At 41.5% G+C, this 8,684-nt stretch overlaps 1 protein-coding gene across 4 annotated transcripts in view; it reads left to right on the top strand.

Annotated features, from left to right (window-relative positions):
* Positions 1–371: 371 nt before the first annotated feature.
* The window catches only part of LOC147327566 (tripartite motif-containing protein 2), a 28,569-nt gene continuing 20,256 nt past the window's right edge, over positions 372–8,684 (top strand). Inside the window, exon 1 of one of the 4 annotated variants that reach the window (XM_086295249.1) lies at positions 372–498. The gene's annotated coding sequence lies outside the window, so the exon portion shown is untranslated. Of the gene's footprint in view, positions 499–670; positions 820–1,801; positions 1,821–7,910; positions 8,106–8,684 lie in introns of those variants that run through there. The other 3 variants (XM_086295252.1, XM_086295253.1, XM_086295248.1) reach the window with 3 other exon arrangements.

Genomic DNA, 8,684 nt, shown 5'->3' with positions numbered 1-8,684 from the left:
TCAATGTCTTCATGCAACTTTTGGCACCGACAATAATGATTTTTTATTTGTGTGTGTGTGTGTGTGTGTGTGTGTGTTTAAATTATGTAGAAACAAATTAACAACATGCAGAAGCCTACTTTTCTTTTAAATGTATTGTGGTAGAAATATTAGGCCCGATTCCCAAGTGATAAAACAAGAAATACTACAAATAGTGATCCACAGAAGTACCAAACACTGAAGCAGAAATAGAAATAACTCTTTGACAATCGGTTATTTTTACACGTGAATGCAAAATTGATGAGTTCAGACTGCCTCCGGCTGCTGTTGCCCTTTATTGTCGGCGGATCCCTTTAATAAGTGAAGTGGAAGTGAGTTGAAGTGGCTCTCGGTTCAGCTGTAGAGTGAGCGCAGAGCAGCACACGGGACGGGACAGAGGGAGCTTAAACGGGACAATCCCAGCAGATGACGATAACTGCTTGAAACATCCTCAGTTTTCGCGGATAAGTCTGCCTTTAGGTAAGTGGTAAACATCAGCTGTGTGTGTGCGCTTTAGGATTTGGCTTAACGCAGTCAAAGCTTTAGAGGATTCACATCTCTGTGTTAAAATGAATCCAATCATATAAAGTGCAGATGTCCAGTTGCTGGTTTAGTAAGAGCGCAGGTCTGCAGCGGGACAACAGCGCGCCTACGTCCGCATCTTCAATCTGCGAAAACTTGAATGAACCACTGATGCGCTCGTGGTGAGCGCTGGGGAGGAAGGATCGCATGAGTTGCGAGGCACTGTGGGATTTTGTTTGGCGTTTTCAGCGCGTGTGTTGTCTGCACGTGTAGTTCTCTGTGAGTATTTTCAGTTTAAACTTCAGGCTTGATCTTAAAGTTGAGTTGTCACAGCGCAGAGTCTGGCGTGAGTCGCCGCACTGCACCTGATTCTCTGCTGCTGTTATTTCTGCAGTGAAACGTGTCTGACCGTCGGATTCATTCAGAAGTCATCTGATTTTAGCAGGAGTCATTAAAAACACTGAGATGAGAGCATTTCTGCAGATTCGGTTGAGTTAGTGATTTATTTAAATAAAAACAGTAACAGTAATTTTTCAGGGAATAAATGAAATAATTAAATCTTGAATTGACATTTTGACACCATGTACACCTAGTTGAACAGTTTATACACTGTGTGTTGATTTTAGAAATTAAACATACTAATAAGTGACCCTTGGACTTGTGCTCTCCCTCTGCAGTCAGTTTACAGATATAAGAAACTTGAATTGAATACCAAATGAATCCTTTGATCAAATGTGACCAGAGAAGTCTGTTACATTGCTGGGGTTTTACATTCATTTTGGGAGTTTCTACGACATTGCCATCATTATTCACAGTGGATTGTCTCAATGGCTCATCAGCAAGCCACATTCATGTCATTGTCATGGATTAATGTGTGATTACATAAGCCTGTCCACTCCTCTCTCTTATCCTGGCTCTGTGCGAGAGAGTCTTTGATGTCCAAGCAGTAGTTTTCCTATGGCGGGCTGTTCTTTCTGTTGTGACATCAGAGATGCTTCAATGCAGTAAATGGTTGTGGGAACAAAAAGTAGAAAGTGGTGTGGTAAGGGCTGCACAGTTCTGCCACCGCTGCAGTGGAGCATCATCCTCGTGCTAATCGGGAAACGTGAGTGTTTTGGAAAGAAGGAATTCATCTTCAAGCTTCTTTTTCCCATCATGTGACTAAGTGGCACCGGACGCCACACGTGCCCATCCATCACATCCCACCTGATCGTGAGCTGTTCCGAGCCTACCTCATCGTTTTGATTGAAGCTGACATTAGTCTCATCTGTCCAGAAAAGGTAAACTGGGAAATGAATCGTGTCATCTGGGCTTTGTGTTCTCAAGTCTGATGAATAGTTTGTTGAAACCTCTGTGATTATTGTTGTGAATTCTTCTCTTTATGGGATTATTATGTGTCTAACCATATAGAGGTTTCTTCATTTTAATGGATGTGTGGTCATCCACCATTCTTGTCTTCCATAGATGTCCAGGAGTCTTTGTTTCCAAGCTCATCTCTGTCTATTTTTTCTTTTGTTGTTTTCCCCCCAAGATTTGATTTAAATGTTTTCACTGCTAGTGTTTCTGCTCTTAGCCTGATTGGTTTGTTATTTTGATTTTGATTTTTTACAGCCTAAACCAGGGTTGGGGGAACTCCAGGCCTCAAGGGCCAGTGTCCTGCAGGTTTTAGATGTGTACTTGATCCAACACAGTTGATTTATATGGGCAATTACATCCTCAACATGTCTCAATGTTCTCCAGAGGCCTGCTAATGAACTAATTGTTTGATTCAGATGTGTTGACCCATGGTGATATCTAAAACCTGCAGGACACTGGTCCTTGAGGCCTGGAGTTCTCCACCCCTGGCCTAGACCTTCTGACCACATGTTTCTGTTTTGCACCTTCAAAATGCAAAAGCCACCCTAGGAGTCTCACTACTTCTCAATTCCTCTTAATGACGAAGTAGTGATGAAGGAACCCACATATGTCCATGAAATAACTTTTGGGGGTAAAGGCAGCACGTCCAAGCAACAATCTTAAAAAGATAAAACAGGGAATAACACAAATCCAAAACACCTCTAACTCTGCATCGAGTTACCGTAATCCTCAAAAAATTCCCACTCTGTGCACAGAATCCTGACTCCGATCAGTGCAACACTTACTGTTTCTGTATGAAACGACAGTTTAAAATGTTGTTTTTGCTTTTATTGGATAGTGAAGTAAAGAGTGGAAAGGAAAGCAGAGAGTGCAGCAAAGGGCCGCAGGTCAGAGTCAAACCCTGGCCAACGTATCGCTCCCTGCTCACCCTGGGAGCTAAACTGGAGTCCTTAAAAGAAAGTCCTTCAGATTACATTTACATTGAATAGTTTGTCTACACAGTGAACAGTCTTTAGTGAAATGTAGAATGCATTTTGTCAATAAATGTGTTTAATCACTCGTGATACTTAAAGAATAGTTGAGGTACGTTGTCTTGATACGCAGTGTGTAGTGTCAGCAGTTGCAAAATACTTATTTTCCCTCAAATCCATCCCTCATTCTCATCCACGTCAAAGAAATTACTTACTGTTTTTAAATATACAAAGTTTGAATATGAGAATACATGTGAGAGAAAAAAAACTATGAATAAGCAATAAAGTAGCACAAACCTAATAGCAAGTTACATAACAAAACATCTGTTTAGTAGGGGTGCAACGATACACAAAATTCACGGTTCGGTTCGATACTTTGGTGTCACGGTTCGATATTTTTTCGATACAAAAAAAATGTTCATGCCTTTTAATTTGTCATTTATTAAATTTTCACGGCACATTCACACCACATTTCTGTGCGTTCATCATTTGTTTGAAGCCAGCTCACCTCCTGCAACTACTTTTCCGAGAATACGTGCTTCTTTTGTGGTTCGGACTCCTGACATTTCTTTGGAGGTGGAGGAACATCACAGTAATTGCTTAAAGGAGCTTCTTCGACATCTTTAAGAGTTCTAAACAAATGTCTGTCCTCCTCCTGAAAATCTTATGTACGCAAACACGCGTTGCAACTTCTTATCTTGTGCGCGTTTTTTATTTTGACAGCGAATGCGCACCTGCGGACCACTTATGTGCAGCCCTGGTTATTTAGCTCGTCATATTGCAGCCACAGAAATTCTTTTGTCCATGAAACCATAAAGCTGCACTTTCTTTTTGCCTTATAGTCTGATTTTTCATAACTTCTCCGTTTTGTGGTAAGCTTTTCTTTGGCTGTCACTTCTTCACCCTGACCTGTCTTATTTGGCTCAGCAGAACTAAAATATATATCCTGCTGCTTTTACACACACACTCACATAACGCTCAGCGATTCTCTGCGCGATCAACCTCTCACATGTTTAAGCTTGCTGCAGGAGATTTCACTTGTCATGTTTGCATAGTAAGCTAACAATTGATAAGACGATGTCAGAGGAATTGGTGCACAAATTATCATCAGTCACAGATCAGTGCTGTCGCTCTCTATACACAGTTCGCGCGATTGCAAAGTGAAAGCAAAAAACAAGCGCAAATTCAAACGCGATTTCAATATGTCACATATTGACAGTGGCTCGCCGATGCCAATGACATAATTACCCAGCTACATTTCCGAAAGAATGCAAAAGCATTGACATATATTTTTCCTTCCTACGATAGGCCGACGGGCAGGGCAGAGATTTTGGTAGCCCAACTGGAAAAATCTCTAGCCCCGGGACGTCGGGCTAGCGATTTTGCGAGCCCTGTATCTGATTGAGGAATCACTCATCTTTGGAAAAGAGAGTTTATTACAGAGAAATGGATACTGCAGCATATTAAACATATCAGGTCCCCATAAGGAGAATCATGTGCTAACGGCTGTCTAAATGACTCGGGTAAAGTTTGTAGCATGCGTGCTTGTTGTTTTTTTTCTGCTTCCACTTGTCTTTGCACTAGGATGATGTCGGAGTAAATGTGCAGTCATATTCGTTGTGTTCCCACTAGTGCTGTCAGCGTAAATCTCGTTGAAATGACGTTAACGCCACAACACGGCAAATCTCCATTAACGAGCTACCGCGGATCGCCCCGTGCGTGGGGCTAGACGGCTAACACGTTAACGAGCTAACTGCGCTAACACACTAGCTCCCACCCATGTAATTGAGCATTGCATGGCACATCCAACATACTGTTTTACTTTAGTCCATGACTCGCTTACCTTCAGGGTCATACGTCACATGAAAACCAAAATAGTTCCAAACGCTACATCTGAATGAGGTTCAATTTGCCTGTTGCAAGGAGAGCTTAACTTCTGTCTTGCTAGCTTGCCCTGCCCTCAGTGAATCTGCGTTCGACTACTCCGCCTAGGCTGCACTGTCGAGCGCAGATCCATTGAGCGCTCAACACAGACAGCATCGTCAGAAGGAAAGTTGATAAAATAAATTAAAAATTTTGTATTGTTCATACATATGCGTACCGAACCGAAAGCACTGTATCGAACGGTTCAATATCGATACGAGTATCGTTGCACCCCTACTGTTTAGCCATAAATATATAGAAAATTTTAAGATCATTTGCAACATAGACGCTCATTAAGGCAAATGTAGCTTTGTTACAGTATCAGTCCGCAAATAACCCCGATATCGACTGACATATTTTTCCATTACATGTCGGCTGGTGGTGTTAGTATTGATGTTTTTCTCGTACAGTGACTAAAACCCCGAAGGCTTGCTGTTCTGCACTGTTGCACTGTGACATTGTCACCCCTCAGGATCAATGGACCCAGCGCTTTGAGCTCTGCCAGAGCTCAGAGTCTGTGTGGTTAAAGCTAAGTGATTAAGCTAGAACAACAACCAGCTTAGTCACTCTTTACTCTGTAGTAGCTCTGAGTGCATCTGAATCATTTCTGTGACTGCAAATCAACAGGAGAACGAAGGACTTCTGAGTGACATCGTTTTTGAAAGAGCAAACAAACACATTGTAGATTATGTGCATGAAGTGTGTTGGTGAGCCTACTATTAGTGCTGATGTTGCATGGTGTGTCCACCAGGGGGCACTCTGCAATTTTCCGCGCACAACAACTAACAGCTAATCCGAGCAGATTCAAGCGGAGTGGGAATAAGTAAATAAATAATTACACGTACCAAATGATTGGAGAATCTGTTTATGTGTTATAAACAGGTTCTCCAGATTCCATACATATGGAATTTTTAAATCACCAAATATCGGTATCTGTATCAGTCATAAAAATCCTTCTGATCTATTTCTGATCTAGCATGCAAGAGGTGACATTATCTTTTGGTCATCTCCAAATAATGAGGAGCTCTGATGTAATGCTACAAGTTAAAGGCAACACACATTGTAGTTATATGTGCTGTGAAAACCTTTCACTTACTATCTTTGAACATATTTGCACAGAGAGCCATTTGTACTATTATGAGCATTAAGGCTGCAAACATATATATTTTTTGTGTCAAGGGTATTGTCAGTCACAATACAGGGTACAGTACAATAGTGATGACATCATACGTCTTTCTTATCAAGTAATGCAGTTTCCCACCCTGTCATGTGACCTATGGAGGTCACCTGATGCAAGATGTGAGTGGAGGTTGAAAGGAAGGGAGGAGACTGCAATGTAAGAGGAACCTGAACCAGCCTAATAACCAAAATAAACACGTGAGCTTAGAGATGGTCTGCTTAAACTAATTAGCAGTTTTACGGTTATTTACCTTTCTGGAGAGCAATGAAGACAAAACATTAATCAATCAAAATGGGTTATTCATAGCAAGTAATAATCATCTTAAATTGTTCTTTCACTTTTCTTTATTGTTCAGGTTGAGTAAACAGTATTTAGTCAGTATTTAGGAGAAAATACTGAAGCATGTCTCAAGGAACTCGTTTGTTAGATTTAGCATACAATGCAACGAGCCATTACAGATTAAAAGATCAGTAGTTACATCGCATTTCTTCTTCTTCTTTCACATATTCAGCTGGTGGTTTCCTGTTACTCTGTGTGACACAGTGAAATAAATCTGAAAGAGGATTGAATCACAGTGCTCCTGTTACTGTATAACGTCATTTTCTATGCTTAAGTAATCCGTAATCCATTTAAGTGGGAGTCGGGGGGAAGCAGATGCATTTGGATAATTACCACAAACATTTGTTTTTGCCTGCCAATAAGATTAAAGCTTTCAAGAAATAGGAACCACTCTGGGGGGAGCTACATGTCTGTGTTATGTGAGAGTGTCTTCCTGTCTGTAGGAAAGTGTGGGTGTGGGTGTATACAGCCCGATAACGCATCATGAGTGATTTTTTTGTTATGGTGGAACAGCTAATGTGTCTCTGCCAAGGTATAAACGTGAAAGATGTGCAAACAATAAGAGGAAGGCTGCCCTCTTGGCTGCAAGCGTCAGAACAGGATGCTCATTTTATTATCGTGTTTTTGGAAACGCGAAAGAAAAACAATCAGTAAGATCACATTAAAACACAGTTGAGCCGTTTATACTAAAAAATAAGCCTGCATATTAAGATTCATGGTGCTGAATGGAAAACTGAAAAGGAATTTTAGAGCCTCATATGTACAGCTGTGGTCGTAAGTTTACATCCGTGAGCATGAATTTCATGGTCATTTTGGAGGTTTTAGGTTCTTTTTCGCTGGAGGAATGACTGCACACATAACGTCTGCTTCATGTTGAACTTATCTTCCAACTTTGCCTCATCTGGAGGCAAACAGATACCAACGCACCGCTGATTAATAACTGCATTTCTGCTCTTTGAACCGTAGTGTTCAGCATATGATTGCACTGTGGTCATCACTTAGAGGACTGTTACAGTTATTATGGCTTTCTGGGACCATCTTGTTTCAATTACTATGACTTTGTTTGGCTGTTGCTCTTTAACGTTTGGATCAGTGAGTTTTGGATCTGCCTGCAGTTTGTTTTAACTCTTAGTTTATCTAGTTAAACTACTCTGTGCAGACATTTTTGCTTTGATAGTTTTTCTAGTGCAACTTGTAGCACCTTTACCTCAAATCAGGATGAAACTCCTCGTAAAAAGGTGGGAGTGGTGTCCTGTGCCTTCGCACTAACATCTTAATGTAAAAATTACTAGCTTTAATTACTTTTGTGTCATTTAGGGAGTTTTCTTATAATCATTTGCACCTGGGACAGCATTTGGACTCTGCAAATAATGAAATCCTTTGGCCACTGCTGGCACATTTGATTGTGTCTGTTTCTGTCAGCAGCCCCGTCCTCTGTCACTCCTTATCTGTCTCTGCTCCATGCTAGTTGAGCTTCTGCCCTCACTGGGGGTTAAAGAGCAGCACAGGCTTTAAGCCCAGCCTTCTTCAGCCTCCCTAGCTCCTGTGATTGGTCTGTTGTCTTCCTCTACACCACTGTACTGTCCTCCCCCTCCGTCTCCGCTCACCCGTTGGCCTCCTGTCAGTCTGTTTGGATTATTGTAGCAGCTCAGGCCTCTCACATGCCTTCTTGTCACTGCCTCCTGGACATAATACAGCATATCATACATGTGGAGAATTAGGTGACGAAGAGCAGCGTTTGTTTTCCGCCTCAGTGAAGAGAGAGAACAGAAGAGGAGAGCAGCCATGGAGTTGAAGTAAGTGGGATGTTCTGAATGTGGGTAGGAGGGCTGGAAAGAGCGGGTAACAAGAGGAAGGAAAGATTTATGATTAATTAAAGGCAGAAGCTATAACAGTGCTGTGTTCGAACAGTCTAGCGCACAGCACTGAAAAGTTGTTTGGCATCTGTAACAGGAAAGAGATGATTAAAAAGATGCTGCTGTAACTTCAGGCTGTCACACTGGAAATCTGCTGATACAAGAAATACAGGTTCCTGCTGCACGTCTTGTGGTCTCAGGTGTTCACGTGGAGAAATACCTGTTATTTACTTCGGGCAGACGTGCTGTAATGGCACATCTGTTCATTTCCTGCTGCTTCCTGTTTACAATGCTCACTGGCTGATGCTGATTTGACTTTAGAAGCTGCAGGTGCGACATGTTTACGTTGTACTCTGTGCCGAGGAGGAAGTTAAGGTTATTCATGAAACTCCAAGTTTTTCTCAGAGGTCTCAGATGTGTAACTAACAGCCAAGGAAACAAAGGACCTACCACATGTTTTTATACTTTACACAGTATCAGTGAATGTGAAAGATGTATTCTCACAAAAAAATCATATCT

This window comes from Aulonocara sp. 'chitande type north' Nkhata Bay, linkage group LG6 (genome assembly GCF_057382095.1).
Source record: "Aulonocara sp. 'chitande type north' Nkhata Bay isolate Kocher_YH1m ecotype deep benthic linkage group LG6, A_spYH_male_GT1.1, whole genome shotgun sequence".
Classification (NCBI taxonomy): domain Eukaryota; kingdom Metazoa; phylum Chordata; class Actinopteri; order Cichliformes; family Cichlidae; genus Aulonocara; species Aulonocara sp. 'chitande type north' Nkhata Bay.
This window is presented reverse-complemented; position numbering and strand designations above follow the sequence as displayed.